Here is a 26,623-nt window from a genome sequence, read left to right as displayed (position 1 = left end):
GGGTTGGACACGACTTCATTTCTCTTTTCACTTTCATGCATTGGAGAAGGAAATGGCAACCCACTCCAGTGTTCTTGCCTGGAGAATCCCAGGGACAGGGGAGCCTGGTGGGCTGCCGTCTGGTGGGTCGCACAGAGTCGGACTGAAGTGACTTAGCAGCAGCAGCAGCAAGCACATGTAACTACTAGCATATGTAACTTTTAAAAGTTCCATGTATTATTTTTTAGCCTAAGTAGTAAATTTAAGACCTGAGTGAATGCTGAGTGTTTTAGTTTCCATAAAAAAGTACCACAGAGTGGCTGCTTAAGCAACAGAAATGTATGTTCTGACAGAGCTGGAGGCTGGAAACCTAAGATCAGGGTGTCGCAGGATTCGTCTCTTCTGAGGCCTCTTTCCTTGGCTTCTGGATGGCCGTCTTCTCCCTGGGTCTTCACATGGCTTTCCTTCTGTACATGTCTGTGTCCACTTTTTCTCTTTTAATAAAGACAGTAGTCATGTACAGGTGTGAGAGTTGGACCGTAAAGAAGTCTGAGTGCTGAAGAATCAATACTTTCGAACTGTGGTGTTAGAGAAGACTCTTGAGAGTGCCTTGGACTGCAAGGAGATCAAACAAGATCAAACCAGTCAGTCCTAACAGAAATCAACCCTGAATATTCATGAGAAGAGCTGATGATGAAGCTGAAGCTCCAATACTTTGGCTGCTTGATGGGAAGAGCCAACTCATTGGAAGAGACCCTGATGCTGGGAAAGATTGAAGGCAGGAGGAGAAGGGGATGACAGAGAATGAGATGGTTGGATGGCATCACCAACTCAATGGAAATGACTTTGGGCAAACTGGGGAGACAGTGAAGGACAGGGAAGCCTGGAATGTTGCAGTCCATGGGGGTGCAAAGAGTTGGACGTGACTTAGTGACTAAACAACAACAGCAATAAGGATAAAAGTCAGCGTGGATTAGGAACCACCTTAACAACCTCAGTTTAAGTTAATTACCTCTTTGAAGACCCTATCTCCAAATCCAGTCATATTCTGAAGTACTGGGGCTTGCTTTGATGTACGAACTCGAGGAGAACATAATTCAACCATCATACTGGGTAGCAAGGATTTCATCAAGAAATGAAGCCCAGACATGGGTGTCTCTTGGGCTTTCAGCCTCCCATGTATGAATCTCAGACAAAGGACTCGTATGAAAAGTAAATGCACATGTTGTGACCCAACAGTGAGATTCTTAGACCCTATTACCAGGCGGTGGCGGAGCCTGGTGGGCTGCCGTCTATGGGGTCGCACAGAGTCGGACACAACTGAAGCGACTTAGCAGTAGCAGCAGTAGCAGCTGGTCAGAACACAATTTTTACTTGTGCTAATTTGGGTAATCTCAAGATTGATCAATGATCTATCTAGAGCCAGTCTGAAAAGTACACACTTTTAAAACTCATTTAAGATAGAAAGAAGAGTGGACTTTTCACTAGTTTCTCTGCTGCAAGTTAGTAAATAGCAGAGAATGAAAAAAAGCAAAGGAACAGTCCGTTCCCACTCTGCTCTTTAGCTTTCAGGCTTTTGTTTACTTTGTGTTTATCAGTCAGCTGGAACTGGAAAGCTGGACCAGCCCATTGACTGACTTAGTCTGAGCGGCTGGTTAATGTGCCTTCCTCGGGGGCATACTTTCAATCCTGCAGAGGAGAGACTGTATTTGCATAAATAAAACTTGGTCATAATCTTTTCCAATTTGAGGAAAATATGTCCTTTTAAAAGGATTTTGCTCCACTTTTTGAACATGCAAAATGCCAATTTGAGGTTTCATATATGCTTTGGCATCGTATCACTGTTTCAAACTCATGTATGAGTGCAAAGACTTTAGAAGGAAGTTAAACTGAGACTCTTGGAGCAGGAAGATGTGATTAATTGCTGGCTTTTTAAGTCAAGTCACCACACAAAGCGAAGTTGTAAATTAATAATGCCTCAGATCATGAGTTAATAAAGAGAGTTTTGCCTGAGAGGCCTGGGCAGGCAGAATGTCCTGGACAGCCGTTAGGCTGTAAGACAATTGGAAAGAACATCCATCGTGACGGCACTCACTATTACTGTAAGAAATGCAACAAACAAATCTCAGATCCCAGAGCTCATTTAGTTTAGATTGGAAAGAAACTTTTGACCTGTACCAATTTGGGGCACCAACTCGATGGACACAAGTTTGAGTAAGCTCCAGGAGTTGGTGATGGACAAGGAAGCCTGGAGTGCTGCAGTCCATGGGGTCTCAAAGTGTTGGATACGACTGAGCAACTAAACTGAATGGAACTTGGGCAGGGGGTGTCCTGATAGCTTAGTTGGTAAAGAATCTGTCTGCAATGCAGGAGACCTGGTTTGATTCCTGGGACAGGAAGATCTGGCCTGGAGAATTCCATGAACTATATAGTCTATGGGGTCACAAAGAGTTGGACATCACTGAGCGACTTTCACTTCACTTCAGCTTTGGACAGGGATGGGGGCTATTTGGTGGTGGTATCAGAGGGTCTCCTTAGTGGTATCAGAGGGACACCTTAGTGATCAGGGTCAACATGCCTAGTATTTGCTGATGGCCCAGACGTCTATAAGTGGGTACTGGGAAAAATAAAGGTGATCAGTCTGTCAAACCAGGGGGTGGGTTTGGTCGCAGCTGTCTGTGCCCCAGCCTCCAGCAGGGAGTGGGCTGGGCTGTGGTCTGCAGCACTCTTTGACAGCCACAGTCACCCAGTTCAGCCTCTTATTGGACTTATTTGAGGTAAACAGGTCCGGGGCACTGTGGGAAGAGTGCTGTGTTCAGGGTCAGGGGGACTGGATCTTAGTCCTGACTCTCATAAATGTATCCTGTGAGTGTTAGCTACTCCCATCGCCTCCCATGGCCTTTGTTTCTTCATTGGTAAAATAAGAGTTGGAAGATGGTTTTCAATTTTTTTTAGCTCTCTACCATTTTCTTCAACCCAAAGTTTAAGTAGAAGCCAAGGAACTGGGCCTGTGGTTGCAATAGGAATGAAGGTGACCCCTCCTTCCTCATGCCCACCCCACCTCAGGGATGTGCTGAGACCATGGCTTAAATCTGAAGTTTAAAGCAGTGCTCCTCAAATTTCAACCTGCTTTATCACCTAGCTCTTGTTCAAACACAGATTCTGACTCATCACTTTGGGGGTGGAGAGGGAGACATGGGATCAGAGTTGAGATTCTGCATTTTAATCAACCCCCCACCCCCACCTCTGCCAGGGTAAGCTGATACTGCTGGTCCATGGACCCCACTTTGAGAAATGAGATCATCTCTGTTTAATTCTAAAAGCCTATGAAGTCTTCTGACCCCCAGCTCAGTGCCCATTACCACCCAGGGTCCCCAGCAGAGATGGGAGGTACCAAGCACTGGCTCTCTGTCTCTTTCACTCTTAATGGAAATGTGTGGGAGCACTTTTGGACGCCTTCAAGGGAGATATCAGCATTTAGTAATTTCAAGCTCAGGCCAAGCTAGATGCTCTGCAAAGCACAGAACTGCTTCAGGTGGCAAAGAGTTATCCCATATCCTGCATAATTTCCTTTTCTTAAACTCAATAGCCACTTCCCAGGTGATACTAGTGGTAAAGAACCCAGGACACAGATTCAATCTCTGGGTCAGAAAGAGCCCCTGGAGGAGGGCATGGCAACCCACTCCTGCATTCTTGCCTGAAGAATCTGATGGACAGAGAAGCCTGGTGGACTACAGTCCATGGGGTCACAAAGAGTCGGACATGACTGAAGCGACAGCATGAATGCATAGCCAGCAAAAAGCTTTCTCTCACATTCAACTTTTCATTCTGGAAAATACAGGTGTCCCTCAGTATCCATGGGGCATTGATTGTAGGAACCTTGTGGATACCAAAATCCATGATTGCTCAAGTCCTTTATATGAAATCATGTAGTGTTTGCATAAAATTGTGTAGTATTTGCATATAATCAACACAATCCTCCAGTATACTTTAAATTCTCTATAATGTAATACCTGATACAATATAAATGCTAGGTAAACAGCCACTAGGGCAATGAAAATTAAAGTTTTACTTTTCTGGGAATTTTAAAATTTTTTGCCCAATAATTTTGATCCATGGTTTGTTGAATTCACGGGTGTGGAACCCATGGGCTGACTGTACTCACAGGCTTCCAAGATGGCACTAGTGGTAAAGAATCTGCCTGCCAGTGCAGGGGATGCAAGAGACGCAGTTTGATCCCTGGGTTGGGAAGTTCTCCTGGAGGAGGAAATGGCAACCCCCACTCCAGTATTCTTGCCTGGGAAATCCCATAGACAGAGGAGCCTGCTGGGCTACAGTCCAGGGTTGCAAACAGTCGAGCATGATTGAGCAGGCACACACGCACAACTGTATTCACACCTACAGGAAAGGTGCAGGAACAACTGGTAATATTTTGGCACATTTGCTTTATTATTGTTATGTATGTAAGAAAATCTCTTCCTGTCTCCTTGTCTGAATTATGTGACATTTCATTGCAGATATCCTAATGCTGTCATTCAGTTGCTCAGTTGTATCTGGTTTTTTGTGATCCCAGGGACAGCAGCACACCAGGCTTCCCTGTCATTCACCATGTCCCAGAGCTTGCTCAAACTCACGTCCATTGATGGTGATGTCATCCAACCATCTCATTCTCTGTCGCCTCCTTCTTCTTTTGCCTTCAATCTTTCCCAGCATCAGGGTCTTTTCCAATGAGTTGGCTCTTCCCATCAGATGGCCAAAGTATTGGAGCTTCAACTTCAGCATCAGCCCTTCCAATGAATATTCAGGGTTGATTTCCTTTAGCACTGACTGGTTTGATCTCCTTGCATTCCATGGGACTCTCAAGAGTCTTCTCCAACAGCACAGTTCAAAGGGCTTAATTCTTCGGTGCTCAGCCTTCTTTATGGTCCAACTCTCACATCTGTACATGACTACTGGAGAAACCCATAGCTTTGACTAGATGAACCTTTGTTTGTAAAGTAATGTCTCTGCTTTTCAATATGCTATCTAGATTTGTTATAGCTTTTCTTCCAAGGAGCAAGCATCTTTTGATTTCATGACTGCAGTCACTATCCGCAGTGATTTTGGAGCCCAAGAAATAAAGTAGGTCACCATTTCCATTGTTTCCTCATCTATTTGCCATGACGTGATGGGACCGGATGCTATGATCTTAGTTTTTTGAATGTTGAGTTTTAAGCCAGCTTTTTCACTCTTCTTTTTCATGTTCTTTAACAGGCTCTTTAGTTTCTCTTCACTTTCTGCCATAAGTGTGATGTCATTTGTATATCTGAGGTTATTGATATTTCTCCCTGCAATCTTGATTCAGCTTGTGCTTCATCCAGCCCAACATTTCTCATAATGTGCTCTGCATATAAATTAAATAAGCAGGGTAACAATATACATAGCCTTGACATATTCCTTTCCCAATTTGGAACCAGTCAGTTGTTTGATGTCCGGTTCTAACTGTTGCTTCTTGATCTGCATACAGATTTCTCAGAAGGCAGATGAGGTGGTCTGGTATTCCCATCTCTTTAAGAACGTTCCAGTTTGTTGTGATCCACACAGTCAAAGGCTTTAGCATAGTGAGTGAAGCAGAAGTAGATGGTTTTCTGGAATTCGCTAGCTTTTTCTATGATCAAATGAATGTTGGCAATTTGATCTCTGGTTCCTCTGTATTTTCTAAATCCAGCTTGTACATTTGCAAGTTCTTGGTTCACATACTATTGAAGCCTAGCTTGGATTTTGAGCATGACCTTGCTAGCGTGTCAAATGAGTGAAATTGTGTGAAAGTTTGAATAGTCTTTGGCATTGTCCTCTTTGGGATCGGAATGAAAACTGACCTTTTCCAGTCCTGTGGTCACTGCTGAGTTTTACAAATTTGCTGACATATTGAGTGCAGCACTTTCATGGCATCATATTTTAGGATTTGAAATAGCTCAGCTAGAATTCCGTCACCTCCAATAACTTTGTTTGGAGTGATGCTTCCTAAGGCCCACTTGACTTTGCACTCCAGGATGTCTGACTTTAGGTGAGTGATCACACTATCGTGGTTATCTGAGTCATTAGGATCTTATTTGCATAGTTCTTCTGTGTGTTCTTTCCACCTCTTCTTAATATCTTCTGCTCTGTTAGGTCCATAAAATTTCTATCCTTTATTGTGCTTATCTTTGCATGAAATTGTCCCTTGGTATCTCTAATTTTCTTGAAGAGATCTCTAATCTTTCCCATTCTACTGTTTAATTCTATTTCTTTGCACTGATCACTGAGGAAGGCTTTCTTATCTCTCCTTGCTATTCTTTGGAACTCTGCATTCAAATGAGTATACCTTTCCTTTTCTCCTTTGCCTTTTGCTTCTCTTCTTTTCTCAGCTACTTGTAAGGCCTCCTCAGACAACCATTTTACCCTTTTGCATTTCTTTTACTTGGGGATGGTTTTCATTACTGTCTCCTGTACAGTGTTATGAACCTCTGTCCAACTATGGACACTTCAGGCACTCTATCAGATCTAATCCCTTGAATCTATTTGTCTCTTCCACTGTATAATTGTAAGGGTTTTAATTTAGGTCATACCTGAATGGCCTAGTGGTTTTCACTACTTTCTGCAATTTAAGTCTGAATTTGGCAATAAGGAGTTCATGCTCTGAGCCACAGTAAGGTCCCAGTCTTGTTTTTGCTGACTGTATAGAGCTTTTCCATCTTTGGCTGCAAAGAATATAATCAATCTGATTTCAGTATTGATCGTCTTGTGATGTCCATGTGTAGAGTCATTTCTCGGGTTGTTGGAAGAGGGTGTTTGCTAAGACCAGTGCGTTCTCTTGTCAAAACTCTTAGCCTTTTTCCTGCTTTATTTCGCACTCCAAGGCCAAACTTGCCTTGCCTCCAGGTATCTCTTGACTTCCTACTTTTGCATTCCAGTTCCCTATGATGAAAAGGACATTTTTTTTGGTGTTAGTTCTAGAATATCTTGTAGGTTTTCATAGAACAGTTCAAATTCAGCTTCTTCAGCGTTAGTGGTTGGGGCATAGACTTGGATTACTCTGTTTACTGAATGTTTTGCCTTGGAAATTAACCGAGATCATTCTGTCAATTTTGAGATTTCACTCAAGTACTGCATTTCAGACTCTTTTATTGACTGTGGGGCCTACTCCATTTCTTCTAAGGGATTCTTGCCCACAGTAGTAGATATAATGGTTATCTGAATTAAATTCACCCATTCCCATCCATTTTAGTTCACTGATTCCTGGAATGTCCATGTTCACTCTTGCTGTCTTCTGTTTGACCACGTCCAATTTACCTTGATTCATGGACCTAACATTCCAGCTTCCCATGCAATATTGTTCTTTATAGCATCAGACTTTACTTTCGGACATCCTAATACTTTACCCCTAAATAATTCACCTTGTTTTTTCTAATTATAAGGACATTCTCTTATATAACTACAGATTATATACTCAGGAAATCTAACACTTATACAATTCTATGTCATATTAATAGTTTATAAATAGCCCATATTTATAAATGTCCCAAGATGTACCAAAAATATTCTCTCTAGATGTTTTTAAAAAATCCATAATATAATCAGAAATTTTCTCCATAGGGCTTCCTAATACTCACTGGACATTTAGGTACATAACAAATTAAATCTCTTTGTTTCTGAGCCCAGAATCTAACTTTATAAGTAAGCATAAAGAAAATTTTCCATAGTTTTAATAAATATTAAATTTTATACAAATGCATTTCCTGGGTAACAAAACAAAGAATACACTTTGTTTTGCCTGACAGTTTTGGTAAAGTTGTCCACCGTTTTGATAGATCACATCACTGATGGTATGCCACTTGCGGGGTTTGGATTGCCAAAATGACCCACCTCTATTGATCTGTATTTGTCATAGGAGGCCTCATAAGGACTCCACACACAAGTGTGAGAATTTGACCATTTAACTATGGCTTCCAGTTTATTATGCCCACTTATTTACATACTGAAATACACATTATTTTATTAGAAATTTTCTATTTCTCTTTCACTTACAGTTAGGGCATTGTGTGGACTTTCTGTAATTATTCATTATGAATAATGTTAATGTCTCTGTCGTATCTGACTCTTTGGGACCACATAGACTGTAACCCACCAGTCTCCTCTGTCCATGGGATTTCCCAGGCAAGAATACTGGAGTGGGTAACCATTCCCTTCTCCAGGGAATCTTCCCGACCCAGGGATTGAACCTGAGTCTTCTGCACTGCAGGCAGATTCTTTACCATCTGAGCCACCAGGGAAGCCCCCAATATGGGTAGGTATAATAACAAATTTTATTTCTGAATAAAAGAAGGGGTGTTACAAAGTATTCATTATAGAAAGGAGTTGTTGACTTCTGTGACATCAGAAAGATTGACCATATTGAATGCTTGCAATGATGTGGATAGTTGGGATTCTCAACTATCAGCACTAGTAAGAATATAAAATGATACAGCCACTGTGGGAAACAGTATGTCAGTTTCTTAAAAAGTGAAACATATGATCAGTCATTATCTTCCTAGAGATTTACTCAAAAGAAGTAAAAGCATTTGTTCATAAGAGGACCTCGACACAAATGTTCATAGCAGTTTTACTTGCATAGTCCAAACTAGAAATAATCCAACCAAATATGATGAATGGATAAACAAATTTCAGTATATCCACACAATGGAATACTACTAAACAATAAAAGGAATGAACACGATACACACAAAATTATGGGCAAATTTCAAAATAATTTTGCTGATTGGAAGCAACCAGGAAAAAAGAGTACACTTTGTATGATTATTGAAAATTATAGAAAATTCTAGAAAATAGGAGCTAATCTACAGGGGTGGAAAATCAATTAATGGTGCCTAGGGGCAAAGGGTGGGTAGGAAGGGGCCTGAGGGAGAAAATTTGTAAGAGTACTTGTTATGTTCACTATGTTGCTCTTTCAAAAGTGCATGCATATGTCAAATCATGTCAAATTGTTATACTTCAAATATGTGAAAATGTAAATATGTCAGTTATACCAACATACAGCTTTTAGAGAAAAACGGGTTGTTGTCAACATCTGCCCTGTTAAATGCAGTCCATACAGCATCCTCCACAACCTGGGCCTGTATGGCCTTTGTTTAGGTAACTACTCTTGGGTGGCAGATCCCTAGTGGTCTAGGTTTATTATGGTGTTTTTGTAAATCCCTTTGTCCCTCAAAGGGATTGAATTAGGTGTGGGGATAAATAGCCATTCTGCACAATGAAATACAAGGGACAAGGGATAGTGTAGGGCAGAAAGAGAAGAGGGTGTCAGAGGATGAGCTATCTGGATGGCATCACTGATGCAATGGACATGAACTTGGGCAAACTTCAGAAGATGGTGAGGGCAGGAGTAATGGTGTGCTGCAGTCCATGGGGTTACAAAGAGTCGGACACGACTGGGCGACTGAACAATGAACAACGCTGTGTAGGGCAAGGTTCTGGGAAGGATTTACCTCCTTCAGAGAAAGACCGAAAGAGGAGGACCCCTCTTTCTTCCTGGCATGGGTGTATCCACGTGTAATATCTGGAATTTCTGTAGCCATCTCGTGACCATGAGGGGTCCTTGGTGTTTGAGAACACAGCTAACATGCTGAGGAGGGCAAAAGGGAGACATGGGAAGACTCTGAGTCCTTGACAGTCTCCAGACTATATTCTGCGGTATAATGAGCTCCCCTATCACGTGAGGCAATTGAGTTTAGGTTTGTTGTTACATGCAGCCAAAGGCATCCTACCTAACATTTTCCTTATCTTTAAAGACTCAAGTCAAGGCCTACCTCTTCCAGGAAGTCTTCTCTGATACCTGCTCCCTTCTAGGCCTGGGCTGAGTTATATACCCCTACTCTGTGTTCTCAGGATATCCTTTTAATGGTCCTTTAAAAAAAAAAAAACAAAAAAAAAACATTGCATGTAATTATCTATTCACAATTCTCTCCTGCATTGATTGAACTGGGAGCTCCCCAGGGCAGGACTGGGTTTCATTTGTCTCCACTTCACCAGAACATAGACAGTAAGTGAAAAACAGTAGGGATGTAATAAATGCCAGAACAACTGAATTGAAACTCTCCTTTTCATGCACTAACAAATGAGAATCTCACTGCTCCCTAGTCATTACAACTTAATTAAATTTTTCATATCTGAGAATTCCTGTCTTCTATTCCTCAGTATTTTGTGGTTGTTCTTGAGTATCTTTAGAAACTGGAGTTATTTTTGAGGTCTCCCTGGACTACAAAAGATCATCTTCCAGGTGTGCCCTTGCAGGCTGCAAGGGAGGGAAGAGAGGGGGGTTCCCCTTTCTCCACGTTTGGGGCACTGCCTCTTCAATGTCTCCAACTGTGGAGACATTGGCTCTTTCGGGGAGTGTTGGCTTTTCCATCCCAGCAGAACAGTGGACTGAAAGACCTGTGCCTTCACCTGCCTCTCCCTGCCTCCTCCCCCAAGTCCCGACCAGGATTATTGTTTTACAGCTGTCTTGGCTCAAGATGGCCAGGATTTCTGAATTCCCTCTATTAGATCCTTCTGTGTGTCCTGTGGGACCCTTTCCAATAGCACAGCTCCAATGACACTGACAGGTAATGTTTTTTCTGTTTCCCAGATCATTACCAATGAAAAAGATGTAAACCCAGAGCTGGCCAACCCCTTGCCCCTGGGGGTCCTGCTCAACATTTTTCTTCCCTTCCTTCCTTGGAACCTCAGGCTGGAGGCAACACTATTCATCATTTCTTTGGCTGCAACTTGTACAAGAAGATGCATTCCATTTTCAAAAAGAGAAAATGGAATAAACAGAAAATGGCATCTTCTCTCTCTTCCCCATCCCCCTCCTTTCTTACATCTGTCCCCTCTCATTCACTCCCTCCCATCCCCAGCATTTCTTCCATATCTTCCCTAGATTAGTACTTAAGTGCATAGACTCTGGAATGAGAAAACCTGGTTGTGGATCCTTGTTTCATAACTTCATAGCTCTACTGTCATCTGGATGGAGAAACTTAACCCTCTGTACTGTGACATCCTCATTTAGAAAGTGATGATAATTATGCTTAATAGAGTCATTTTAAGTATTAAAATGCAGTATGCACAGGGTTTACAAACACACCTAATAAAAATGCCAAAACACACCTAATAAATGCAATATAGATGTTTGGCATTATTGCTACTACTACCATCATTAATGCTACTACTAGCCAGCATTATTGAACATATATCGTGTGCTTGATGTTTACTATACTAAACTTCAAAAACATGGTCCCTTTTAATCCTCATAACAGCCCTCACAGATGGTTCCCCAGAACCAACAGTTTTTGAATCCTCTGTGACTGACTCTTTGCTAAGCTCTGTACACTTATTTTATTGTTATTTTCATAACAATCCTATCAAGTAGCTACTGTGAAGGTCCAGCTGACACAGATGGCAAAACTGAGGCTTAAATTAAAAGTCTTCCCAATGTCACACTAAGTATAAAATGGAGAAGCCAGGATTTGAATTCAGGTCTGTGTAAACTTGGAATTCTCAAACACTAATATGCACCAGATCATCAGTTGGTTAGTCACTCAGTCATGTCCAACTCTTTGCAACCTCATGGACTATAGCCTGCCAAGATCCTCTGTCCATGGAAATCTCCAGGCAAGAGCACTGGATTAGGTAGCCATTCTCTTCTCCAGGGGATTGTCCCAACCCAGGGAAGGAACTCAGGTCTCTAGCATTGTAGGCAGATTCATGATACAGTCTGAGCTACCAGGAAACCTCTAGATCCCCTGGGGGCTTGTTAAAACACATATTGCTGGGCCCCACACCCAGAGTCTCTGGTTTAATAAGTCTGGGATGGGGCCTAAGACTTTGCATTTGTAATAAGTTCCCAGGTGATGCTGACACTGATGGATGATCGGGGGCCATATTTTGAGATCTATTTTATTAGTGACAGGCATTGCTTTATTCTTGGAATAGGCATAACCCTTTGGTTGATATCTTGAGTTTTGCTCTAGAATCTTAACTAAGAGCTATTTCTCATCATAGGAACAGAGGGGAACATATCATGTTCATCATTCCACTCATGATGTTCCAGAGACCTTCTGACTTCAGTCTTATTTACAAGCTAGTAGTTTTGTGTTAGCAGTGCTATCACCTACATCTCATGCTCTGGTTTAGATTTATATTCTTTTATTCTTTCTTTTTCTACAAAGAGGCCATTTATTTCAGAAGCTTTCCTTGCAAAGGAGCCATGAATCGGAGCATCAGAGATACTGATGTTGTAGATTTCAAATGCCAAAATGTGCAGAAAATCAAGCACCAGGTTGAAGGGGTGATGGTTACTTTTATATGTCGTCTTGACTGGGCCACAGTGAGTGCCCTGATTACACGTTATTTCTGGGTGTGTCTGTGAAGTTGTTTCTGGATGAGTTAGCATTTGAACAGTTGGACTCAGTGAAGTAGATTGCCCTTCCTAATGCGGGTAGGCATCATTCAGTTCACTGAGGACCTGCATAGAACAAAAGGTGAAGGAAGAAGGAGTTTGTTCCCTTTTTCCTATCTTATTGCTTTCCTGGGTCTCCAGCTTATAGACAATCATGGGACTTCTCTGCCTCTATAATCCCATGAGCCAGTTCCTCATAATCAGTTTCTATTTCTCTCTATGTACAGGCTTGAATGCAATGATGAGTTCCTTGCCAATGGGAAATATAGATCCTAATAACTCATGGCATCTGGTGGCTTCACAATTAATCACACTAGGGTGGTCATGATGATGTCTGAATGGAAGCAGGGGCTGTGGCATTGGATGGATTCTCCTGAGGGCACTGGATCATCTACAGAAAGCAAATGACAAGCGGAGGTCTTTTAAATCTCAGTTCAAGTAATGATCTGAGGGCAAGAAATATCCATGGCAGCTACAAAAGAACCCAGCATTTCTTAGAGATAGAGGTTCATATTGCTGAAAATCAAATAAAATGTAATTGGGAGGGTTACAGAGTTGCAACGTTAGTTGAATTCACAGCCTTACCAAGTTTCTCATGTAAAAGTCAGGGAATTGATTGGAAAAGAATGAGACACTGAATCCAGAAGTCAGTTGCTATGTTGGAACTAATGCTTTATCAACCCCATGTCACTTTGGGGCTCCCTTGCTAGCAGAAGCAGCTTGTCTTCTTCTATTTAAGGAGATGAGCTTTCCTTGAAAAGCCCTGTGGTAACCTCACTCAGGACAGAAACCTTGCAAGGGGAGTTTCATTCTCCTAAAGACCCACCACAGTTGCCCCTTGTTGTCATTAAAGCAGTTCAGTTCAGTTCAGTTCAATTGCTCAGTCATGCCCAACTCTTTGTGACCCCATGGACTGCAGCACACCAGGCTTCCCTGTCCATCACCAACTCCTAGAGCTTATTCAAACTCATGTCCATATAGTCAGTGATGCCATCCAACCATCTCATCCTCTGTCATCCCCTTCTCTTCCCGCCTTCAATCTTTCCCCAGCATCAGGGTCTTTTCCAATGAGTCAGTTCTTCACATCAAGAGGCCTAAGTATTGGAGTTTCAGCTTCAACATCAGTCCTTCCAATGAATATTCAGGACTGATATCCTTTAGGATTGACTGATTTGATCTCCTTGCAGTCCAAGGGACTCTCGAGAGTCTTCTCCAACACCATGCTTCAAAAGCATCAATTCTTCAGTGCTCAACTTTCTTTATAGTCCAACTCTTACATCCATACATGACTACTGGAAAAACCATAGCCTTGACTAGATGGACCTTTGTTGGCAAAGTAATGTCTCTGCTTTTGAATATGCTATCTAGGTTGGTCAGAACTTTCCATCCAAGGAGCAAGTATCTTTTAATTTATAGCTGCAGTCACCATCTGCAGTGATTTTGGAGCCAAAAAAAAAAGAAAGCCTGTCACTGTTTCCACTGTTTCCCCATCTATTTCCTATGAAGTGATGGGACCAGATGCCATGATCTTAGTTTTCTGAATGTTGAGCTTTAAGCAAACTTTTTCACTCTCCTCTTTGACTCTCATCAAGAGGCTCTTTAGTTCTTTGATTTCTGCCATAAGGGTGATGTCATCTGCATATTTGAGGTTATTAAAACAGTAATTAGGATCAAATTTCAGTATACCCAGGGGTCTAGGACCTAGGAGGAGAAAAGAGCATATACACATTATAAAATTTCACTGATACCTAAAACCTGAAGAATATGTATGATAGTGGATTTTTAAAAATATAATGCTATGTCTTTTCTTTGGGACACAATCAAGAGTCTTTTTTTTTTTTTTTAAGAAAAACAAACTTCATTTTATGGAAGAGTTTTGGGGAGATTAGTGTTTATAGAATACATTATAAAGCTACAGTATTTGAAAAAGAATGATACTAGTATATAAATGAACAGAATGATCAGTGAAATAAAATAGAACCCAGTGAAATGCCAGTTAAAATAGAACCCAGTTAAATACTTATTATGAAAAGTAACGATTTATGGAAACAATGACACTTCATATAACTGATCAAAGAACAAACCAATCAATCAATCAATCAATCAATCGCACTAAGACAATTAGCCAGTGATCTGGGGTGGGGGGAAGGAAGAGAAAAAAGAAGAGACAGAAAGAGAGAAAAGGGGGGAAAGAGGAAGCTGAGGCCTACATTATTGCTTGCCTAAAATAAATTCCATTTTGGTCTGTTATTTGCAACAGATAGAAAATCCATAAAAGATTTAGAATAGAGATTGAATTTTATCCTCTGGAACAGTGAAAATCTCTCAAAGCATGACATAAGATGCAGGAGGTATAAAGAACAGATTTGTAAAGTTGACCACACAAATGTTTTAAATAGGGAAACAAATACACATAGCCAAGGGGCAAACAACAAATGGGAAAATATAGCTACCACCCATATATCAAAGATTCATTTATTTAATTTACAACAAACTGCTATAATACAATAAGAAAAGGGTAAAAAATAAATGGAAAAGTTGTGGGGGGCGGGGGGAGATAAAAACAAGCAGATCACACATAGAGGATCCTGCTGTGATGTATGTCAGAGAGTGTTTTGCCTATGTTCTCCTCTAGGAGTTTTATCGTTTCTGGTCTTACATTTAGATCTTTAATCCTTTTGAGTTTATTTCTGTGTATGGTGTTAGAAAGTGTTCTAGTTTCATTCTGTTACAAGAGGTTGACCAGTTTTCCCAGCACCACTTATTAAAGAGATTGTCACACAAAAATAATATTAAAAAGCTATTCACAATACAAATGGATGTTCACTTTTACTGAGTCAAGAATATGCATGCAAACAGCACAAGGAAAACAGCAGAAAGATGTGCTGTGCATAGTAGTGTCCAATTCTTTGTGACCCCATGGACTGTAGCCCGCCAGGCTCCTCTGCCCATGGGGGTTCTCCAGGCAAGTATACTGGAGTGAGTTGTCACGTCCTTTTCCAGGGGATCTTCCCAACCTGGGAATCGACCCAGATCTCCTACATTGCAGGCAGATTCTTTACTGTCTGAGACATCAGGGAAGTCTAGGTGTAGAAAAAGGGGAATTGGCCTATACTCTTGATGGAAATGGGGCTTTGCAGGTGGTGCTAGTGATAAAGAACCAGCCTGCCTATGCTGGAGACAAAAGAGGCATGGGTTGGATCCCTGGGTTGGGAAGATCCTCTGGAAGAGGGCATGGCAGCTCACTCCAGTGAGATTGCCTGGAGAATCCCATGGACAGACGAGCCTGGCGGCCTACAATCCATAGGGTTGCAAAAAAGTGGACATGACTGAAGTGACCGAGCATGCAGCATACTTGATGGATGTACAAGTTGATTCAGTCTTTGAAAGCATAGTCAGGCGAATCTATCAAAATTCAAAATGAGTATGTTGTTTGATCCAGTTCTAAAATATTTCTGAGAGATATGCTCACACAGGTGGATGGGGTATTTGAACAAGATGCTCATTGCTGGTTTGTTTGTATTAACGAGAAAAATGTTGGATGCAACTAGAATATCCATTATTAGAGAACTCATTAAGTAAATCACTTTACACCAATAATATGACACTGTAGAGCCACTTAAAACTACATGCTGATCTGCTAGCGTCTAACTTTTTGTGACCCCATGGACTGTAGCCCACCAGGCTCACATTTTATCCATGGGATTTCCTAGGCAAGAATACGGGAGTGGGTTGCCATTTCCTTCTCCATAAAACAATGAGGTAGATCTATTCAATAGAAGCAACAACATGGAATTGAATATATTATTATATCAAAAAGTAAATTTGCTGAATGATATTTATTTTATAATTTCATCTATGGTCAACCAAAAATATACATATTAATATATAGAAACACTAGAGAAGGGAATGTAAACCACGTCAGTATTCTTGCCTTGAGAGCCCCATGAACAGTATGAAAAAACAAAAAGACACTAAAAAATGAACTCCCTAGGTTTTTAGGTGCCCAATATGCTACTGGAGAAGAGTGGAGAAATAATTCCAGAAAGAAGGAAGAGATGGAGCCAAAGCATAAACAATGCCCAGCTGTGGATGTGACTGGTGAAGGAAGTAAAGTCCAATGTTGTAAAGAATAATATTGCATAGGAACCTGGAATGTTAGGTCCGTGAAACAAGGCAAATTGGAAGTGGTCAAACAGGAGATGGCAACAGTGAACATTGACATTTTAGGAATCAGTGAACTAAAATGGACTGGAATGGGTGAATTTAATTCAGATGACCATTATATCTATCATTGTGAGCAAGAATCCCTTAGAAGAAATGGAGTAGCCACCATAGTCAACAATAGAGTCCAAAATGCAATCTTGGATGTAATCTAAAAAATGACAGAATGATCTCTGTTCATTTCCAAGGCAAACCATTCTATATCACAGTAATCCAAGTTTAAGCCCTGACCAGTAATGCTGAAGAAGTTGAAGTTGAATGGTTCTATGAAGACCTACAAGATCTTCTAGAACTAACACCCAGAAAAGATGTCCTTTTCATCATAGGGGACTGGAATGCATAAGTAGGAAGTCAAGAAACACCCAGGATAACAGGCAAATTTGGCCTTGGAGTACAGAATGAAGCAGGGCACAGGCTATCCGAGTTTTGCCAAGAGAACGCACTCATCATAGCAAACACCCTCTTCCAACAACACAAAAGAGACTTTACGTGTGGACATCACCAGATGGTCAATACTGAAATCAGACTGATTATATTCTTTGCAGCCAAAGATAGAGAAGCTCTATAGAGTCAGCAAAAGCAAGACCAAGAGCTGACTGTGGCTCAGATCATGAACTCCATAATGCCAAATTCAGACTTAAACTGAAGAAAGTAAGGAAGACCACTAGACCATTCAGGTATGACCTAAATCAAATGATTTATGATTATACAGTGGAAATGACAAATAGATTCACGGGATCAGATCTGATAGAGTGCGTGATGAACTATGGATGGAGGTTCATGACATTGTACATGAGGCAGTGATCAAGACCATCCCCAAGAAAAAGAAATGCAAAAAGGCAAAATGGTTGTCTGAAGAGGCCTTACAAATGGCTGTGAAAAGAAGAGACGTGAAAGGCAAAGGAGAAAAGGAAAGATATATCCATCTGAATGAAGAGTTCCAAAGAATAGCAAGGAGAGATGAGAAAGACTTCCTCATTGATCAGTGCAAAGAAACAGAGGAAAACAATAGAATGGGAAAGACTAGAGATCTCTTCAAGAAAATTAAAGATACGAAGGAAAATTTTCACACAAAGATGGGCACAATAAAGGACAGAAATGGTATGGACCTAACAGAAGAGAAGATATTAAGAAGAGGTGGCAAGAATAAACAGAAGAATTATACAAAAATGTTCTTCACAACCCAGATAATTATGATAGTGTGATCACTCACCTAGAGCCAGACATCCTGGAATGCAAAATCAAATGGCCCTTAGGAAGCATCACTACAAACAAAGCTAGTGGAGGTGATAGAATTCCAGTTGAGCTATTTCAAATCCTAAAAGATGATGCTGTGAAAGTGTTGCACTCAATAGGTTAGCAAATTTGAAAAACTCAGCAGTGGCCACAGGACTGGAAAAGGTCAGTTTTCATTCCAATCCCAAAGAAAGGCAATGCCAAAGAATGCTCGAACTACTGCACAATTGCATTTATCTCACACGCTAGTAAAGTAATGCTCAAAATTCTCCAAGCCAGGCTTCAATAGTACGTGAACTATGAACTTCCAGATGTCAAGCAAGGTAGAGGAACCAGAGATCAAATTGCCAGCATCCGTCAGATCATCCAAAAAGCAAGAGAGTTCCAGAAAAACATCTACTCCAGCTTTATTGACTATGCCAAAGCCTTTGACTGTGTGGATCACTACAAACTGTGGAAAATTCTGAAAGAGATGGGAATACCAGACTACCTGACCTGCCTCTTGAGAAACCTGTATGCAGGTCAGGAAGCAACAGTTAAAACTGGACATGGAAAAACAGACTGGTTCCAAATAGGAAAAGGAGTATGTCAAGGCTATATATTGTCACCCTGCTTATTTACTTCTATGAAGAGTACATCATGAGAAATGCTGGGCTGGAGGAAGGACAAGCTGGAATCAAGATTGCTGGGAGAAACATAAATAAACTCAGATAGGCAGATGACACTAAACTTATGGCAGAAAGCGAAGAAGAACTAAAGAGCCTCTTGGTGAAAGTAAAAGAGGAGAGTGAAAAAGTTGGCTTAAAATTCAACATTCAGAAAACTGAGATCATGGCATCTGGTCCCATCACTTCATGGCAAATAGATGGTGATACAATGGAAACAGTGACAGACTATTTTAGGGGGCTCCAAAATCACTGCAGATGGTGACTGCATGAAATTAAAAGACACTTGCTCCTTGCAAGAAAAGTTGTGACCACCCTCGACAGCATATTAGGAAAAGGCAATGGCAACCCACTCCAGTACTCTTGCCTGGAAAATCCCATGGACGGAGGAGCCTGGTAGGCTACAGTCCATGGGGTCACTAGGAGTTGGAAACAACTGAGTGACTTCACTTTCACTTATCACTGCATTGGAGAAGGAAATGGCAACCCACTCCAGTATTCTTGCCTGGAGAATCCCAGGGATGGGGGAGCCTGGTGGGTTGTTGTCTATGGGGTCGCACAGAGTCAGACACGACTGAAGCAACTTAGCAGCAGCAGCAGACAGCATATTAAAAAGCAGAGACATTACTTTGCCAACAAAGGTCCGTCTAGTCAAATTTTTGGTTTGTCCAGTAGTCATGTATGGATATGAGAGTTGGACTACAAAGAAAGCTGAGCACTGAAGAACTGATGCTTTTTAACTGTGGTGTTGGAGAAGACTCTTGAGAGTCCCTTGGACTGCAAGGAGATCCAGCCAGTCCATCCTAAAGGAGATCAGTCCTGGGTGTTTTTTGGAAGGACTGATGCTAAAGCTGAAACTCCAATACTTAGGCCACCTGATGCGAAGAACTGACTTATTTGAAAAGACCCCGATACTGGGAAAGATCGAAGGCGGGAGGAGAAGGTATTGACAGAGGATGAGATGGCTGGATGGCATCACCAACTCAATGGACGAGATTGACTAAACTCTGGGAGTTGGTGATGGACAGGGAGGCCTGACATGCTGCAGTTCATGGGGTCGCAAAGAGTCAGACATGACTGAGTGACTAAACTAATACGTAGAAAAAGTCTGAAAGACACACTAAAGCTTAACAGTTTTTACCTCTGGGGGGTGGGATGGGGGAGGTTGTGCTTGATAAGCAGTGTGAGATTTTTACTTTTTATGTTATACAGTTCTCATTTTTGTAAGCATATATCAATTTTATATTTTAAAATGCATTCCTCTCTCTTTTTCTCACTCTTTTTTATTTTTTATTTTATTTATTTATTTTTACTTTATTTTAATTTCCAATACTGTATTGGTTTTGCCATACATTGACATGAATCCACCACGGGTGTACATGCGTTCCCAAACATGAAGCCCCCTCCCACCTCCCTCCCCATAACATCTCTCTGGGTCATCCCCGTGCACCAGCCCCAAGCATGCTGCATCCTGCGTCAGACATAGACTGGCGATTCGATTCTTACATGATAGTATACATGTTACAATGCCATTCTCCCAAATCATCCCACCCTCTCCCTCTCCCTCTGAGTCCAAAAGTCCGCTATACACATCTGTGTCTTTTTTGCTGTCTTGCATACAGGGTCGTCATTGCCATCTTTCTAAATTCCATGTATATGTGTTAGTATACTGTATTGGTGTTTTTCTTTCTGGCTTACTTCGCTCTGTATAATCGGCTCCAGTTTCAGCCATCTCATCAGAACTGATTCAAATGAATTCTTTTTAACTGCTGAGTAATACTCCATTGTGTATATGTACCACAGCTTTCTTATCCATTCATCTGCTGGTGGACATCGAGGTTGTTTCCATGACCTGGCTATTATAAACAGTGCTGCGATGAACATTGGGGTATCAGAGAAATGCAAATCAAAACCACAATGAAGTACCACTTCACACCAGTCAGAATGTCTGCGATCCAAAAATCTGCAAGCAATAAATGCTGGAGAGGGTGTGGAGAAAAGGGAACACTCCTACACTGTTGGTGGGAATGCAAACTAGTACAGCCACTTTGGAGAACAGTGTGGAGATTCCTTAAAAAATTGCAAATAGAACTACCTTATGACCCAGCAATCCCACTGCTGGGCATACACACCGAGGAAACCAGAATTGAAAGAGACACATGTACCCCAATGTTCCTCACTCTTTTTTAAAAAAAGAATTTTCCTTTCTCTTTCTTCTTTAGTGCTCCCTGCCTCAGAAAGACTTTCCTGTCCTCCAGTCTGGATGTTTCCCAGAGGGATCCCTCTCCAACTCCACCTGGGTAAGAGGACCCCAGGAGACGTGGAGAAGGCACTGGCAGGTTGAGAGGCAGCTTCGCTCCCTCTAAAGAAATGATCTCGGGTAGCTTACTCGACCTCTGGGAGCCTCAGTTGGGAAATGTGACCATCGGGAAGGTTTTTCCCAGGGTCTGTGTCATATTGATGGCCCCAGCAGTGACCTACTGCAGGTCAGTAGTTTTCCAGGCCCTGCCCTTGTCTCCTGGAGACCATCTCCTGCCTTATATGGGAAGCTTGCAGCACCTTTCACACTGAGGTGCTGCTGACACTGATGGGTAACAGAGCGCTTTATCCCACCTCAGGTCTGTTCTATTTCGGGGCTGCTATCAACCATTTCTCATCTCAGACTTGCCTCTGTTATCTAAATGGCCCCTTGGGGGAGGGGAAGCTGATGCTTCAGCCTTCAAGGAGAGCTGCTTTTGTCTAGGTTTGAAGTTGGTTTCTCTGAGTGAGCCTGTCACTCAAATGACCTGGTGGCTCCTGAGTTGCATCTAGAGACATTGTTGGTTGAGTCACCTGTATGTGAAGACTGTAGTCCCAGTCTTTACTGCCAACTCTCTAAATGTGACATAAACAACTCCATAAACATGACATTGTGTGAATGTGTGTGTGACTACCTGGTACTAAGCACTCCCTCTGTGCCTGCCAGCCTGCTTGATGCTCTACATGGGACCAGAACCTAGGGGCTATGTGTTATTAAGCCCATTTCACAGATGAGGAAATCTGAGACTCAGAGAAAGCAAGTAACTTGTAAGTTCATCTATAAGAGATCCTTTAGTTTTAAGAAGTTGAGTTAAAGAGTAGCCACAAAACTTGACTCACCTTAGTCAAATCTGCCCCTTTCTTTTGCTTTTGGCAAGTACATAACAAGTCATCCAAAACACCCCAGTAACTACTGGAGGAGAACGAAATTCATTGCTGATCTTTTCTTGGCTCTTCCCCCACCCCCACCCCTCAACCGCCACCAACATTTGATTATTTCCATTTTCTTTCTTCACCAGATATTTGTTCAAAGAAATAAAATCCTTATGGTTAGCAGTATCTGCCAAGTTTTGGCAGCTGGGTTGGGGAGAAGAGGACCAGCACTGAGCAGGCGGGGTACAAAGCAAATGCTTATGTGTCATTTGAAATATGGTCTGTGCCTGTGTCAGACATTTGCACAATGCTCTGAATCATTTTTGTTGATTTGGGCGCTTTTGGGAGAATAACAAACCTATCTTGAAATACGGGGCCAGGAAACAACTTCCCTGGAGCTCATTTTCCAGTGACAAGTTCCACCTTATCTCAAGTGGCTACACTCCTGAAATTATAAGCATATGTCCTACCGCCGTTGAAAATAAATTTGTCGAGACAACAAGCTGGCGTGGAGAGACAGTGTGCAAAACAGGAAACCACGGCAAGTGCTTCCATACTTCTCCAGGAGACAAATTGCTTTGTAATTTTCACTCAAAACAACTTATAGAAGTTAATACTTTATTCCCCAGTCCTGTAAAAGCCTAATTGGTGCCCATATATTAGACTAATATTTTTTCCAGCCCTTTAAACTCTGCTGCAAATTTAGAATGGGGGAAAAAGAATAACTGAGTTCTCCTTGGAATGAGATGACATCACCTGAAAAATGCCCAGATTTCACCTATAAACTGTTGGGATATTTCCTTGATTGTTTCATGGCTCTTCTCTTGGCCCTCTCACCTTCACCAGGAAAACTCCATATAGCCTTTGCATATCCCTTCTCTATGATTTAAAAGCCGCAGTTGCTTCTTTGTGGACCTAAAGATTCTTCTCTAGCCCCTGGTGTGTTTGGTAATATTCCCAGAAGAAGGTACACATAAGCTTTTTAAGAGGTCGCAAGAAATTGCTTCATCATTCTTGAACGCGAGGACCTTTCTGGGAAAGAAGGGATTTTTGTCTGCCTTCTTCAGTCTGCATGCCCATTGCCTAAGACAAGGTCAGGTACATTCTTGGTGCTCAACAAATATCTATTAAAATCAAGGAATAAATTACTGTAGACATCTGCGGTTATTGCCTGCCTGCACTCATTTCTTTCTTCCTGGGAAGAGCACTTGGAGCTTTTCTGGAAAACCTCATCTTTCTCATTCCCAGTGTGCCTGAGTGTGATCTGTAAAGGTGAATTATCCCCAGCTCCAGGGGTGGGCACATGTCCCAGGCCTGAACCATGAACCACAGCGATTGGTTCAGAGATGGGCACATGATCTAACATGAGTCCAATGAGAGTGAGCCTTGAGGATTTTATGGGAACTCTGGGGATAAGAGTTTTTGTTTTGTTTTCCCCCACCATAACTGTGATCTCTAAGGATACTGTGAGCCAGGAGTTTCAGCCTTCACCTCATAGAAAAGCCCTCCCTACGAATCAATTTAATACAGAGAAATGCAGAGCCAAGAGAGGGAGAAAAGGGTTAAGTCCTACAGTCATTGTTTAATCCTTGAATCTAACTATATCTGGGCCCCCAAATCCCCTGGAGTTTTTAATCTTATCACCCAATAAATTCCCTCAAACTGGTTTCTAGAAATCTAATATTTTAAAAAAATAAAGAACCAAATTAACGAAATGTCAGTGATTTCACCATTCTGGTAACTATGGTTTCTATTAGAATGTGCCCATACTTGACTCATAGGAATCAAGAACCAGACTGCTATTTCTAACAGACACCAAGATGCAACAACTTAAACAGGATAACTTTTTATTCCCCCATACTGGAATCTGGGAAGTAATCCAAGCTGGAACAGTGGCTTAACCAGTATTCTATTTTGTTACTTTGCCATCCTCAAAATGTAGCTTTCCTTTCCTGCTCTCATGGTCTGAGATGGCTGTTTGAGCTCCTACCATCACGCGTCTTGCCACCAGCGGAAAGAGTAAAAGGAGAAAGTGAAAAACGTGTTCATCCCTTGGCGCGGTGGACTTGGAGAAAGGTATAGGTGGGCGGATCAGAAGTGAAACTGAAAATGATTCCTCCCTCCCTCTTTCCTTCTCTGCTTTTTCCTTCCTTCCTCTCTCCCCGATTCCCTTCTTCCTGCTTCTTTCCTTCTCTCTTCCTCTCTTCCTTCCTTCCTTTCCTTCTTCCCTCCTTCTCCCTCTCCCTTCTTCCCATTCTCTCCTTTCCTCCAAGGATTCACTGAGGACCCACCATGTACCAGCTACTGTGATGGGTACTAGAGAGACAACATTGAATAAAGCGGACTATTAAAAATGCCAGAGGTCCAGTTTTGGGAGGTAGCAGCTCTCAGAGTGAGTTTTGGGACTTCCTTTTTACCAGATTGAGAAAACTCTGCCATCCCCAACTTCCAAAAGCCTAGAGATTGCCAATCTACCCTGTGTCTACCAAACCAGGAAAAGATCTGTTACCTCTATTTGCATTTTGAGTAGCATTATTCATGCGTACATATTACTTTTCTCCATCCCATGTATATTATAAACCTTTGATGTTTAATCATGCTATTAAAGACTTTCTTTTCTAAGGAATTTCAGGAAATCACAAAAAGGTGAAAAAGATATTTCTCTATAAAATGGAGACAATAATGTTACCTGCTTCATAGATGTGAAAATTAAATAAGATAATACATATAAAGTGCTTAGCATAATAAAGATTTAATAGTTTCAAAAATGATATTTATTATATTTTCTGACCAGAAAATGTTCTTTTTTCCCCCTAATTCTACTTGGGGCACTTGGTAAAGAAAACGTTTAGATTTTTTTTTTTGTAATGAATATATATGACTTTTATGTTTAACAATTTAATATTCAAGAAGGATGACTATTCTGTGTTTGTAAAAATGGAACATTCTCATTGTGAAGTATTTAAGAAATGGAGAAATGTCCATGCTTTATAATAACCCCAAATGATTATCATTAAGTGAATGATATTTCACATTTTTCTAAGCAGATGAATCAATTACAATGTTTTTAGCTCCAAAAAGATGTGTATAAAATCTGATTCAAATGGGTTTAGTTCATATGGAATGTGTTGATTACCATAACTGATGTTCAGAGGCAGCAGGCTGATCCACTTCATTTTTCTGTGGCTCTTCCCTCTGTGTGTGGGGGCATTAGCCTCAGGCTGGCTTCATTTGTGGTAAAAATGGCTGTAGCCACTCTGGGCTTTGCACTTTCCCATACCAAGTCCGGAGGGAGAGAAGGAGCCTCCCCTGGTGAGTGTGGTGTGTGTATTGTAAAAGCTAGAATACCAGAAGTCCCCAGCGAACCTTCCCTCAAGCTGTGCTGGCCTTACTCAGCTGGATCACAAGCCTAGATTCTGAGGCAGGACTGTACCACACTCTGGTTGGCTTTGCCTGAGTTCCATGGGATAAGGAGAAATGGGATTATCCTGGGATGAGTCACCACATGGCAGAGCTAGAGCTGGGCTCAGAGTCCCCTGCGCGGGTTCAATCCCTGGGTCAGGAGGATCCCCTGGAGGAGGAAATGGCAACCCACTCCAGTACTCTTAGCTGGAGAATTTCGTGGACAGATGAGCCTGGCAGGCTACAGTACATAGGGTCGCAGAGAGTCAGACATGACTGAAGTGACTTAGCACATGCATGCACGACACATATTGTCTGGTGGAGATAGCTAAATGAAAATCAGGGCACTGTTTAGAAGGGAGAAGACAGGAGAGAAGAAGGTATGCTTGAAGAGACAAGATGACACAGACCTAGAGAGGAAGAAACCTTTTTACAGGAGTATGAGAATACCACACATGCTATTTTTAATAAAATAATAGATTTAATATGACTTGAATTTAACATTGGAAAAGTAAAGCTAAATTAAAACTGAAGGAATCGCTGCCCTTCTGTTAAATGTATCTTCACCACAAAGGCCATTATTTCCTTAAAATTCCCTCTTGGGGAAATAAGGTTAAGAAGCGAAATTATGAAAGATTTTAAGATGTTGGAATCATTACTTCATAAGAATAGGTTTCAATTTTAGAGAGTATTGAATGACTCAGGATATGAAACATGAGTAAACCCTTTGTCTTGCACTTCCTGTCATCTCCCCACCCCTCACCCCCCTGTGCTGACTCTGTTACTGTTTTTTACAGTATCATCGTTTGTAACATTCACATTCTGTTGTGGAAACATTACTCCCATAATGGTTTCATATCATCAGTTCGGTATTCAAGTAAATTTTATGTCCATGACCCGTCTTTTTTACCCCATCCTGTCCCTTTCCAGATGCTTTGTTATGCCTCATCTCTAAATTGACTGAGTTTAATCACTGAGTAATTTTTTCGAGAAAGATCATAGGTGTGTCTTCTCTGAGTCCTTTCCTATGTCAGAATATTTGTCTGAGATTTTTATGCTAGAAATCATCTTGGGTGAGTAAACAATTCTTGAGTCACACTCTCCCTTAGAAGTTCTAGACGGTGCTTCATTCTATTCTGGCATTGAGTATTGATTATCACAGTTAAGTGCAGACCTAACTGACTTCCCTCACTTTTAAGGTCAGTATGCCAAAGGATTTTTTTTTGGTTTTCCCTTCAAGTCCTTGATGTTCAATAAGCTAAAGAGGCTGTGTATCAGTGCTGAGCATTCCGTTTTTCCTTTCCTGGATCCTGCTGTGCTCTTTCAGTCTTTGCTTCATTCCATCAGGTGTCAGGGCAATTTTCTTGTTTTATATCTTTGCATATTTAGTCTGTCCTATTTGTGGATTCGCTATTTTAAGAATAACAAACAGGTTTAAATTGCTTTGCGCTTTTCATATTTACTGTTTATCTCAAGCATTTTTTTCTGTCTG

The sequence above is a fragment of the Ovis aries genome, chromosome 6 (assembly GCF_016772045.2).
Source record: "Ovis aries strain OAR_USU_Benz2616 breed Rambouillet chromosome 6, ARS-UI_Ramb_v3.0, whole genome shotgun sequence".
NCBI lineage: Eukaryota > Metazoa > Chordata > Mammalia > Artiodactyla > Bovidae > Ovis > Ovis aries.
Note: the sequence above shows the minus strand (reverse complement) of the source record.